At 33.9% G+C, this 14,563-nt stretch overlaps 1 protein-coding gene across 3 annotated transcripts in view; it reads right to left on the bottom strand.

The window, feature by feature from the left end:
* The window catches only part of PAN3 (poly(A) specific ribonuclease subunit PAN3), a 129,987-nt gene that overhangs the window by 55,636 nt on the left and 59,788 nt on the right, over positions 1-14,563 (bottom strand). The gene's annotated exons all lie outside the window — the stretch shown is intronic.

A 14,563-nucleotide genomic window follows, 5' to 3' on the forward strand; every position in this document is an offset into this window, starting at 1 on the left:
ACCTGACCTAATCAATGAAAAACAGGCAAGATCTCAAGAAACTGAAAAGCCTTCAGGCAGAGTAAGGTCATAAGCAAAGGCACAGAGATGGGGGTGGGAGGGGGCAGCTGACCATGTTCAAATACATATTCTCAAATAGGATGTGTACTTTATAACAGAGTAGGTTCTCCATGAGGTAGAATTAAAGGGATGAGGCTTATTTAATCAGAAAAGAAAGCAGCAGTCTTTAAATAGTTATCTTCAATTGTTTTAATTCTAAAAATACTCAGCATCTGAACATAGTTTCTGCCACAAGGGAGTTTATATTCCAATGGGCATAAATAGGACCACTCAGCCTAATTTAAACAAAAATAAAACTTCAAATTGTAATAAGTCCTGATAAGGAAATAAAAAGGGCAACATGAGGAAAATAATGGTGGCAAATGCCCTTTAAATTAGTCAAAGACTTTGTGACATTTTAGCTGACACCTAAGAGAAGGAAAGAACCAGTCACAGAAAGAACAGGTGGAGCAACATATGCAGAGAGCATGAGCCAAAAAGGAGCTTGACATATCTGAGGAAGGCCAGCATGGCTGTAACTGAATACACAATGGAGAGGAGAGAGTGGAAGGGTGAGATTTAGACAAGTATACAATACATGAATTATGTAAGCCATAGTAAGGAGCTTGGATTTTATTCTACTAACGATCAGAAGGCCATGACCTCATTTATATTTAAGATTACTTTTGCTTTTAAATGGGAAATGAACTGCAGAGGTAGGCCAATTAGTCTATCATGGCCTAGTCTAGGACCTGGGCAGTGTATGTTAGAGATACCATATGCAAATTGAATTGACTGGATTACTCATTAACTGGCTGTGGATAGTGAAGGGAAGAGAGCAAAGATGAATCTTAAGTTTCTTACTCAAGCATCTTTCAGACGGTGATGATAGGTTTACCCACGTCATAAAAGCCCTGATAAGAAAAAGCCTTAACTCCACAAATGCAATACAGAATAATTAATAAATTCTGAAATGAACTGATGTACCAAGGGAAGTAAGGACTATTCTTCTAAGGTAATTAAGAGATTTTCAAATGGCTTACTTAGCTTAAAAGGGAAATGAAGCTGGGGAAATGAATTAAACAGTTTAGGATTCTTGCTACCTACAATTTTTTATAACGTTATAAAAAGTATACATTCATATGCACACCCACAATAGTTCCATAATCATATCAAAATTCCAAAAAATGAAAAATTTTAGGACAACACATTAATATTTTCTTTTAATCATAAATACATGTAACAAAGTATCTGAGGGAGGAAAAAGTCCTGTTCTGCCCCACTGTAAGAAGACTGGTGCTTCTCCACTGTCCCTAACCCCTTAAAGCACTGGTTCTTAACCAGAAATGGACACTGGAACTGCCAGATCAGCTGTCAAAAACCGACATGTGCAGAACTGGAGGGGAAAGGAAGGGAGGATCTGGGTGAGGAATGGCAGGTTTAGGATGGGTCCTCTTCACGTATTTTTTTAAAAAACACCCTGGGAAATGTTGATACACATCCTCAGTTAATCTTTAAAAGATTAACACTGATCCAAGCTAATTTTCACACAATTTTAATCAGTAGCTTTTTCTAGCATTAATGGCTGAGGCCATGAGGTAAATATTTCTACAGTCAGAGATATTTTTACATTACAGTCAGAAATATTTTTATGAACATAAGCAATAGTACTTCGTCTTACTATATATTGGGTCATAAAAGTCAAAATTATTAAAATGGCAAAACAAAAAGATTACTTTACACAATTATGTTTAAAATAGACCTTTCCCCTTTTGGGGGACGGGGAGGAGGTGTCATATTTCCTACTGGCAGTTTGAATATAGTAAAAACTTCATAATAAAACCAAAGTCTCAACATCTGCTTAAGTTTCTCCAAGCAATTCCCCCATGGGGTTACTAGTTATGTCCTGTGAATACAGGTACATACAAAAATATCTCCAAAAGTTAAGTATGAGAACCAAAACTCCTAAATGTCAATTTCTCAAAATTTAAAAAATTGGAGATGTGTTATTTCACCAAATTTTAATGCAACAAAATTATAAATAAATTACTTTTCATTAGATAAAAGTTTTAAGTTACAAATACATTCTTTTTATACAAATACAGATGGAAAACTTGAGAGCTCTCTCATCAGGGAGTTAGGTAAATAAAAAAAACTATAAATCTGGTTTGCCAGTGAAATGATGAGAACCTACTTCACTTCTACCCCTGAGATAGCTCTCAACCTTCCTCGAGGAATAGATAAAATGTCCAATACACAAAATTAATTTCCAACATAAAAACATGCACACAAGCCACACAATATATTTTTCCTCCAAAAGAAAGCAGTCATAACCTCAATAAGATAGTCATAATTTCCAAAATATTAGGAAAGCATGCAATTGAACAAATCACAAAAATCCCTGCTTCTCTATAGAAGAGATTAAAATGCATAACCAATTTTTAAATAATATTGTGTGAAGTAATGAATAAAATGGAATAAAAGCATTTAACACAAAAAAACACATAGACCTGTAAATCAGACAAGCAAAGAAAACTCTATTCTGTTTACGGTGTCTTTTATTCAAACTGTTTTAAAATTTCATCACTAATAACTCAGGTATATAAGATTACTAAGAGAACTTCTCCCTTTGTTTTTATTTCAGAATCACTAAAAGCAACCACCCGAAGTTACTGTTTACAATTCTTCCAATTACACCAATATATCTGTCTTTATTTGAAATTACTGGTTTTAAATTCTCATTTTCTAGTTTAACAATATGCATTCTGGGTCTCTGTTAACATTCTCAAATAGGAGAAAAAAAAAAAATAAGAATACAGTACTCTAACCTGAAAATTCAGGTAAAAGTTTTGGACTGGGCCTAACCTAAAAACTCATTCCATAGAAATGATAGGGAATATGTACATTCACAGACCATATTTAATAAAGGCATGATTTCACCTTAGATCTTACACATAAATTATTTTCCTAACAGATTACAGCTTTCACCCAACATGATGAAAGGGAGCATTTTGAACAGTTTTGTGGCCAAAGGCTATTCATGCTAGAACTTGAATTAAATTAATAAAAAATAAATACCTTACCTAAAAACTTACTCTGATTCTTAATACATATATGATCTAAATTTGTGGATGTTTTTATGTTTATGGAAATTAAATTCTCAATGAAATATGTGAAGTATGTATTTCATAGAATTTTTTAATTGAAGGTAGTAGAGCTTCACATCCTACATGCAACTGCATCCCACATAGAGGGGAACAGAATCAAATCATCAGCTACCACTGAAATGCTTTTTAAAAGATGTGACAGAATAATTTTCTATTCTTGAAGTCTCCAAAATCTGTATTCAAAGTAAACTGAACCTTGCATTCAAAGAACCTCCAGTACTTGTGGTATACCTGATTCTACTCTTATTTTGCCATCCTTCAGTACCCACCTTAAGCCTTTTAATATACTAGTGAGAAGAAACCTAAATCTTGTTTTTAAAGACTCCATCAAAAAAAAAAAATTGAACTAAAAATTATTTGAATAGGACCATGAAAATATCACAAGTATTCTTTTTCATTCTTTTAAGAAGTATATAAAGAACCAGCAATATTTTTACTTTCAGGAAAATATCAAGAAAAAGCAAAAAATGTTTAAGTACTAAATCACGGTTAACATTTCAGTTACAAAAATTATATTTGATTAAAAGTACAAATATTTTTCTCTTCACTACATTACACAATAAAAATGAAAAGTTTTAACACCTCCAAAGAGTTTTCTTTCTTTTTTGTTTCTTAATGTAAATAACCTTTAATAGAAGCCATGTGGATTTGGCCAAAATAAATACAACTCAGTTTCCATCTCTGGTTTTCTCCTCAACATCTAGAAAATTTTAGCAACTGATTTATATAATCATTACTTCATTTTGGTGGATTATTTACTTGAGATAAAAAGTATCTGGACAGGGCGCCTGGGTGGCTCAGTCGTTAAGCGTCTGCCTTCGGCTCAGGGTCATGATCCCAGGGTCCTGGGATGGAGCCCCGCATTGGGCTCCCTGCTCAGCGGGAAGTCTGCTTCTCCCTCTCCCACTCCCCCCTGCTTGTGTTCCCTCTCTCGCTGTCTCTCTCTGTGTCAAATAAATAAATAAAATCTTTAAAAAAAAAAAAAGTATCTGGACTACCTGGATATTAGAAACACTAAAAGCATTGAAAAATCTATTAAGTACCCTACAGCTTCCTCAAACAATTTATTTAATCTCCTTTACCAAAGTTAGGCAAACACTGTGAGTTCGTATTAGGAATTTAACCTGAGTTTTATCAACCACATACTCTGACATACTATTTGATGGAGACCATAGCCTGCATGTCTGTTTTGCTTCCCATGTCTACAAATAGCAGTCTTCCCTTTGGCCTAACTTCACCCTTACCTCTATCAACAGCCTTATTTCCATGAGTTTTCATTAGTTAATTTGACAAATATTATTAGAATATTAACTATGTGTAAACTACAGTGTCTAAACCCCTAAAAATGTTAATAACTTATCTACATTTTTAAAAACCACTGTATAGGTTTGAATTACAATTTTAAGAACTATATCCTCTGGCCTGTATAGCAGGTAACTTAATTTGATCACCATAATATTTGAAGAAACATAACAGTGACCTGCCTGTCTCCAAACTTGGACTAATGATCTGAAATGGTAGGATCTTTCCTAGCCTCTACAATGGTGGCAATCTTTTAAATCACAACATTTATATTATTTAAACGAAGGGTTAAAACAAAATGGGAGGAGGACAGGTATTTCATAACAAAACCAACTCTTCTAGATCAAAAGAACCATCTTTTGTTTCTCAAGTGATAATGAATATTTATGAGTAAATGGTGCTCTTCATTCATAGTGACAAACTATGTTTGCACTGTTTATAAACAAGTGTGTCTGATTACAAAAAATTACAAATATTCACAAAAATAATATAAGGTTAATACTAATGTTATTTTAACTTTGGATTTCTTTCCAATGAATAAAAGCTAATACCAAATTTAAAACAAAAATTGAACTTTGACTTCAAGAAAATGTTGTGATAAAATCAATAAATACCTCTCTTATTTCTCTAACATACCAATTTAGTTGACCTCTACACAAAAACTTTAAAGCATACATATTAAAATGTAACATGTAAACACAAGGTATTTGATTACTGGTTCATGATCCATGGGGTTTAAAATTTTAAAGAGCCATGGTCCTTATCAGGTGCCAGAATAAACATTTTATTAAATGTATTACAATAATTAACTTAAACTATTTTTGTCCCATGACCATTACTGAGGTGGAAGAAATCCCCATCGCCCATTTTTTTTAATTGTTTATGATCTTGAATGAGCTTCAGTAACCCCTGTAACAATTAATTCAATGGATACTTATCTGATCACTTCAGTTATCCAGCACATAGCCAAGAAATAGAAGAAAACTAGTCTCGAAGGATAAAGTCCATGTACCTTATTCACAGGCAACAATCCTTAACTCAAAGTCTTTTTCTTATTTGAAAAAAAAAAGTATTTAAAAAAATGTGTTTGTGTTCTCAGTCCTCAGCAGATTAGGAGGAGGAAAAGAAAGGGGATAAAAAGAAGACAGCATAGAGCACTAAGAACAGTGGGGTCTCAAAACAGCTTTCCAGGAAAAGCAATCTTATCAGCAACACCTGGAAACAAATTAGAATAGTACCCAAACCTACAAAATTAGGAACTCTGGAAATGGGACCCAGGAAGGCTGGGTTTTAACAAGCACTCCAGGTGATTGTGATGGACTCTCAAATTTGAGAACCACCGTCCTAAAGGTAGGAATACTAACAGCACAACACAGTCATCAATAAAATGCCAGTAAGAACTTGGTAAAAGGGTTCAAATAAACTTGCCTGAGTATATGCATTCAGGAGGAGCACTTTAACAGATTCAGAGCACAAGAGAAAAAGGCCTTACCTTTAAGGTGTTATAATCTAACATACTGGGATGAAAGGACAATGGAAAGGGTAAAGAATCTAAGTAATTATATAACTTGAAACAAACTGCTCTACAAACTCTGACACCTAAAGGGTATCAATTAGATTCTGGTTCAATATGATCACTGAGGCAGACAAAGCTGAGTGTGAGTCACCAAAAAAAGCTTATATTTTATCTGAAAAAACAGTACTACAAATCTTGGAAATCTATGAAAAATTGCTGAAAATCTCAAGTTTTGACAATTAAAACCATAAAGCTTCTGATACTAAAAAAAATCAAGCGGGGCACCTAAGTGGATCAGTAGGTTGGGCATCCAACTCCGACTCTTTCAGGTCAGATCGTTAGCTCAGGGTCATGAGATCCAGCCCCGAATCAGGCTCCGTGCTAAGTGTGGAAGACTGCTTAAGATTCTCTCTTTCTCCCTCTTACTCTGCCCCACTCCCCAACCCACATGTGCTTGTGCGCTTTCTCTCCAAAAAAAAAAAAAGTAAATTAAAAAAAATCAAGTATGCTGGAAACCTCCATTTCCGGTGATCCTAAATAAATCAATTATTGTAGCTTCTCTGTCAATTTCTTTAGATACCAAAGATACAAATAAGATAGTGCCCCTAAGTGTATATACATGAGATAACCAGGATGAACTGTTAAAATTTTACATCCAAAGAACACTGGCAAATGTAACCTAACCGCTTAAAAAAAACCGAAGTTCATATTTTGGTGGACAGTCATCACTGGATACCAGACAATTCCCAGGCTTGTGCATACCAACATCCCACTGATGTTCCTCCTCTTCCAGTTGCCTGGAGAGATGCCTAGAAACCACCTGATCTGGGTCCCTAACTGATTACACGGAAAAAAGCATCTCAGACAACCTGAATATCTGCCCTGGACTATTATAAAAGCAAGAAGTAAGTGTTTGTCAGGTGAAGAAGCCCTTACAGTTTGGATCTGTTTGTTTCAGCAGGTTAGCGTAACACCACATCACAAACAATGGGCAATAAGATTACAATCCATAGTAATTACAGCCTAGAGAGCAGTTTGGGGACAATAATTATACTAACATCCTATTGATCTGTACTGTTTTCTTTAAGGTACAAAACCCCCCAAAGGGACTATTAGTTATTAGTTACTACTTAGAGGAATACCGATCTAAAATCTGGAAACCACATCTAAAATACAGGAAGATATTTATGAAATCACAAGAAAAATATCTCATTTCAGACATGTCAATGTATAAGAGAGTCAAGACTAAAAAATCCAGAACTAAACATTATCACCATAAACATGCAGTCCACATTTGATTGTTTGCTAGTATTTATGTTTAGGCTTTACAAGCCTATGTGCACTGGGGGTTTTAAAATAGGTATATCTCTAATTCCTCTCCTTCTCTAAGACCCTTCCCACATGCTCTATTCAGACTGCACATCTGAAAAGCAAAAAAGAGTAAGAAAACAGGTGGCTTTCATATATAAATTTGACTAGTCAGGCTGAGAAGAATCAGGGAAAATTCAAGACATAGAAGAGGCTGCTGGAGGGGAGGGGGGTGGGGGGGGGGGTAATGTGGTGATGGACATTTGGGAAGGGTATGTGTTGTAATGAGCACTGGATATTATGTAAGACTGATGAATCACAGGCCTGTACACCTGAAACAAATAATGCATTCTATGTTAAGTAACTGAATTTAAATTAAAAAATAATTATCAAAAATAAAATTAAAATTAAAAAAAAAAGATGAGGCTGCCACCTTTCATGTCATTCCTACAGAATTAAAGGACCATCCCTAACGAAACATGTAACACACAGCACAGTAATTATATTCACACACTCTCTCCCTGAGTACATACAATGCACCAGGCACCACTGAGCCAAAAGGTTAAAGAAGAAATGATCCCGAGCTCTCAACCTATTTGACTTAATGGCGGTGGGGGAGGGGGGAGCTGACTCCCAACTCTCTACATCCAGCTAGAAATCAGGAATGTTCTTGGGCATTTAACTAATACGTGCCCTCTCTGCCTCATTCATCCAGAATCACTACAACATTCTGATTTACCCCAGATGCTAATCTTATATTGCTGAAACAAAACTCCCCTCATCTCCACCTATGATAGCCCTGGTGGGATTTTCCATTTACACAGACAATGTCAAGGAAGTCCAGTACCTTTTAAAGTCCCTTTTAAGTCTAGTACAAAAACCAAACTCTCCTTCTGCTACCTCTCTCTCATCACTGTGTTCACTTCTGCTTCTTTTTAGTGTACCTATCTCCTACAGATCAACGTGCCACAAAACAATAGAATTTTACATTAGAAAGACTTTTGGAATCATCATCATCTTCTTATAGAAACGAAGGTACTAAAACACAGGATCAAAGGGTGTGCCAAAAACCACACAGCTACTTTATTATAACCAGCACCACGTTCCAAAGGCAATCATGTCATGATTCAATGAAAGCAGCCGAAGAGCAGCAGGAGATGTTGCTGTAGTAGCAGATCACTGAACTTACAGTGGCAGGGAACCCCTACCCACTCCCATCCAGCCCCTACCCCATAGGTAAGGGATGTGTTAGCCAATACATGAGATTTAAACAGGAAGTCCATAACAGGAACTCTAAAACCTAACAAGACGTATTAACCAGGGATTCCCCAACCAGTAGAGAGTATCTACTGGTAGCTATTAAGCCTTACCTGACAGGTCTCCAAGCCAGCTGCAGCAGCCAAATCCCCCTCTGCGCCATTAACGTCTCGCCTCAGTCTCCTGAAATTCCCAACTGGGAAGGGAATACAGGCCCACGGGCATTCCCAACCCGGTTATGGCTCTACAGTTCTACTGTTAGTAATCTTCCCTGGGACAGCACCATCTGTATCCATATACATGCATACAAAGAGCAGTCTCCATCTAGGATGAGCTTAACATTACAGGGCAATGAAAAGGTCCTCTTCACAAAAACCTCAGAGACCCCTGATCTTAACTATAAATTTTTATTTTATTTTTGAATGTAGAAAGTACTCCCCAGTTAGAAAACCTGGAAAAGTTTGATTGATTCTGCAGAATATACCTGAAAAACAAAGTAGTTACAAAAAATGGAAACATGCAATTTAAAAAATACTTACAAATATTTTCACTGATTTTAAGAATGTTTTAGCACCTCAAGACACAAAGTGACTCTAGTTCTGATATAGTCAAACTTTCAAATGGCACATTTCTGTTCTTATAGGACTATTAATAGCTATATTCTCTTGAACATTTGCAGTTTTTAGAAGTTTTCAAAGATGTTCATGAAATCATTAAAATTCACTGTACTTAAGAGATACTGACCAATTAAAACAATTTTTTCCCAAGACAAAAATGAAGCTTAAGTGAGTAAGCACTTATCAGGCACCATCTATATGCCTGTTTGTGCTAGATAAGAAATGAAATGGTTCTTCTTAGGGAATTGCTAATATGCTTAGGAAATCTAGACTGATATTTTTAAACAAAGAAGAATATTTTAATGCTAGACTACCCCTAATTATAATTCAGAGAAATCAATTCAGACTGAAATATCAAAATAAACTCATGGCAGAATTTCTTGACTGGGTTGACCCACGGAATTCATTTAACAGTAGACTTCTGAAAAATAATTATAAGAAAATCTATTTAGAGTATAAAACTGGTGATGTTTAAGAATTACATAAATATTTTTTATAATTTTATTTTTAGTAATTATACCACTGAGCAAAACATGAAATAATCTAAAATGATAGATTATGAAGTTTTTATGCCTTCAGTGATTGTAATGTAGAACCTAAGATACACAGTAAAATTTTAAATATGAACTTAGATATTCACCATCAGCAAGACCACAGCTTCATCCTATCAGCAGAGTTTCCTATTTTCCCACAGGTACATACGCTCCCTAGCTGGATATCAGAGCAGGAATACAGCTAGCGGGATAGACATCTGTGCATTTTATTTCAACCACAGTAGTGTTCCAACCATAATCACTTAGAGGAGTTCGTGATTTCTGACCTATGATTTGTTAATTTTAACAATATATCCCAATCTGCCCTCTCTCTTGTTTTTCAGTCATACAAATAGATCAGTTATATGGATACACACATACGTACAACTTGTCCAAAAAAGAAAGTATCTGAAAGGGCTACCATGTGGAAAAGAATTTACCCCATTGAACACAAAGAGAAAGAACTAGGACCAGGGGATAAAAGACAGACAAGACAGAGTTTAGTTCAGCAAAAGATATAATTTTCCTTTTTATTCAAACTTAAAATGTACACTGAGTTACCTTGCTTAGCTAACGAATTCTTTATTACTAAGAAGAAGTTAGATGATAATCTGTTACGAATGTCACCTCTAAACTGGCACAAGGCCCAATTATGTCGACTCCAAAAAGTTCCACCTAAATCAATGACCAGTATCAGATTATTCCACAAACCAACTACTATGTAAATGAAACTAATTAAGCCTCCATTTCTTTGCCTATGATATGAAATGCCACAGAGCTAATGAATCACAGAACTTTATTTTTTAGCATAAAACTTTAAGAAAAAAATCTCCTTACTCAAACTTCTCAACATTACAAAAATAAAGAACTATTTTTAGGTAGCACCATTTGATATATATACATAAAATTATATATATATGAAGTTTAATATTTTAATATTTTAGAACAAGAATAATGAAAAAATATTAATTTCCCCTTTTCCTTTCCTGTCCCCCTTTTCCCCACACCTTGCCCAAGCCAAAAAATAAATATTAGCTAATTTTACCCATCAATCCGGCACCCTCAAGAATATACAAGAAATGATTATTTCAAAAAACTGGACCTAAAACTGTATTTTCTTTAGATTTTTTCTAGACTATTACAATAAGATTTATAACAAATGAATATAATTATTCAATAATGGTAAGTATAGTATAATTAAATGCTTCTCCCCAAATCAATCATCTGAGATTTGCCATAATAAATTAAAATTTGGCTAATGGTCCAAAAGCCTGCACCATCCTTATCTTAAAGAAACGAATTTTTGAAAATACTTAAAGTCACTAATGGCTCTCTTTCTCATTTATAAATTAATGATGGCATTTTCAAATTCAAAAACTCTCTCTGCCCCTCCCAAGTGTCCACACACAATCAAGCAGAACAAGAGATGCTCAAATCCTGAGTCAAAACTGTGCATTAAAAACCACCAAATATATCAGTAAACTCCCTCAAAATGTAGGTTCCCATTGCTACCTCTCTTAAAATCACTTTCAGACTATGGTTAATACTGATGTAATTAAACTTAAAGTACAGCAAGACTTAGTTTACTAAGTCTACTATCAATTCAAAATACTCTTAGGAAAAATTCTGATTAAAAAAACCATTCAACAATTAGTTCTCATGATAAAATTAGTTTTCATGGCACAAAAAAGGCATAAACTATCATTTCGTATACTTATTGTAGTCATATTTTCATCTCTAAAGATCTATTCAAAAACTTCACCTAAAGCAAGAGCTACTAGAAAAATAGATCTTTATCTGTTACTTTCAAAACATTCTTACCAAAACACATTCTGAAAAAAAAATAAAAATAAAAAAATAAAACACATTCTGGAAATAGATTTTGCTAAGTGTGTGTTAAGCCAGTGGTTCTTAACTTTCCGAAGTCTGTGAATCTCCAAAGGATAATACATGCTGTGACCAGAGAAAAATGTATGTTTACAAATAAAGAATGTGCATATAACTATAGGGGTTCTCAAAGACCATGAAGTCCAAGTTGAGTGCCATACCCCAAATACTCCTGTAACTATTCATAGCAGATACTTAGAACGTAGCAAGCTACTGTTCTTAGGTTAAATGTGCATAAAACAACTAAACCTATAGATCCTTGATTTCCTAAAGCAGAAGAAAATGGCTGTGTATACAATTCAATGGAAACTTAACATGTGCTGCATGTTTTTAATAATTTAAATACCTTTGAAACCTAATTAGTTATGAAAAAATTCAAATAACTTATATAAAGTTTTACTTCTTATATTAAAGCTTTTTAAAAACGCACATCAGGTTTAAAAGTGCTGAGAACACATTTTAAAGAAGAAATTTTCCCTCAGGATTCACTCAGAATCTACTGTGTTCCAGGCATGCTTTTAATTCCTTGTAATTTGAGGAAATTCAAAATCTAATTATCTACTTAATTTTGCTCAAATATTTTCAAATTTTGGTCAAAAAATATATTTAAATATGCATTTTTTCAAATATAATGAAAATGACATTACTCGAGTTTACATCTGAGTGCCAAAATATTTAAGGTTTCATGTTTTTTTAGAAAAACAATATTTGACATATTTTCAAGGGCAATAATTTCTAACACAAATTAAAAAAGCGAAAATGAAACTTCATAAACTGAAAATTATCAATAGGTTATATCTACAGTAGACAAGAAGCATTAAATTAAATCGCCACTAAGGTAGGTAAATAAACTCTACCACCTTTTTGGTTCTACAACTTTAAAGTGGAAATACCAAAAACCTTTCCCAGGCCTTGAGGAAAAAAAAAAAAAAAACATTCATGGGTAAGAAGGGATGAAAGACACTGAAGGGAGACTTAATTTTTTTCTTTGTTCATCTCCAGAAAGTGTTAAGCCATTAACTAAAAGGAGAAAATATTAAGAAATAATAAATATAAAACCACTCATCATTCCAGTATTTGTGGAAAACACTTTAGCTTATTAGTTGATTTTCATTTGAATGAAGAACAATTTTTAAATAATAGGTATTCAGGAATACATATAACAGGTATACTGACCCATTACCAATGGTTCCAGACAGTAATTACTTTCATTAATAGGAAATAAAATGACCATTTTAATGTTAGAGCTATATAGAAGAGTAAATAGTTTCTCCACTAATTTAATCTTTTATATTAAGTTTATCCTAAATTTAGGTTGTTGGTACCCAACTGAGACCAATGAAACATCTACCTACCCTCCTCTACTGAAGAGCTTAAAGAAGAAGCATTAATAAATTTTCTGTTTTCAAGATCTAGAATTTCTTTTGACATTTTTAACTCCTTCAATATTTAAAAAGCTTATTATTATTTTTTTTAATGGTAAGCTTGAACTAATCTGATCAAAGATGTGAACAAAATAATTGCTTTTGAAATAAGCGAAGATGTGTTGTTAGGCCAAAATAAACTGGTACTTCCTTGAGAGAGCCGAAGTTTTCTGATTGGCATATGGATACCATGCTTGTGGGTGCTTTATAAACACTGCTCAGAAGTCTGGACAATCTCTAAGAAATTTTAGATGTATAGCTGACATGTAGATTATGCTCATGTAAACAATGTGAACACACCTCAATGGGACAAAAATCATAGTAGCATATTACTTACAAGTAAAACTTTTAGGCTACCAGGGATATTCAATTCTGACACTGCTCTCTAGGGAAGAAGGGAAAATATTTACAAATTTAACTGAACCTGAAAAGAGCCAAAGTAGAAGAAAAGGTAAGTAGACAGGGGAGAGGGAAAGGGTCAAAAGGGAAGGGGAGATGAGCGGGAAAGAAGAGAGCAAGAAGGAAAAAGGTGGCAGGAGGAGGCATTGATAAAATCCTTGGCAACACAAGGTTATTCCGCCTCATACTTTATATACTAAACAAGATGCTCTGTTCCATAAAAATATCAGTACTACTCTCATTCTTTATCTCATAAAGATCCTCGATTTCGGTATTAGTATCAAAACCAATGAATCTTACTAACTGGATTAAGCCCTGGAGGCAATATTAGTTCCAGACTGACCTAGGTAGACCTTTTGGCTTCAATGGCATCCAATTTCTGTTTTTTGAAACATTCAAGACTAAGTGATGATTATCCAGTAAAGGTTCTAAAAACATAATCGTGTGAGTAATTCAAACAGTTTATAGAGACAAGATAACCTACTCTGCACTTACTATAAATTCAACATAATTCTCCACACCTTAACTTTCTAATTAAGGTATAGCAGTAGGGATGGATGATGTTATTTAAGAAATTTTTCATATTTTTATATTAAAATAAATGTTTACTATATGGAGTAGAATACAAAATTTGCATGAAAATTTAAGATAAAAGAGAGGACTTCAAAGAAAATAGGATTCTGGAAGGGTCACATTGAACTATATACCTCAGGACCCCTGGAGTATAAGTGCATTTATTCAAATTCTTCTGCCATTATGGGTAAACTTGGGAAAAAAATGATTGAAAAGTACTATTTTCTCTACCTTGATGACCCCTAAATACATTTCTTTCCTACTATTGTTTCTAATACTTTAGCCAATTTAAAATGACTACTATAGATTTATAATCAAACACCTGAAAGGCAATACATCTAAACTTGTATTTAGAATGACACAGAATTATTTTTTTAGAAACTTACTATAAAAAGGAGACTTTGAAGTATATATACATATCATATTCTATTTCTGATGCTTTTATAGAAGTTTTTGAGTGAAACAGCATTATTATTGACTTGAAAAAATAGGGAAATAGTAAGGTCCAAGTAGATATTTTTTCTAATAAACCATTTTCTAC

Source organism: Neomonachus schauinslandi, chromosome 3 (genome assembly GCF_002201575.2).
Source record: "Neomonachus schauinslandi chromosome 3, ASM220157v2, whole genome shotgun sequence".
Taxonomy (NCBI): Eukaryota; Metazoa; Chordata; class Mammalia; order Carnivora; family Phocidae; genus Neomonachus; species Neomonachus schauinslandi.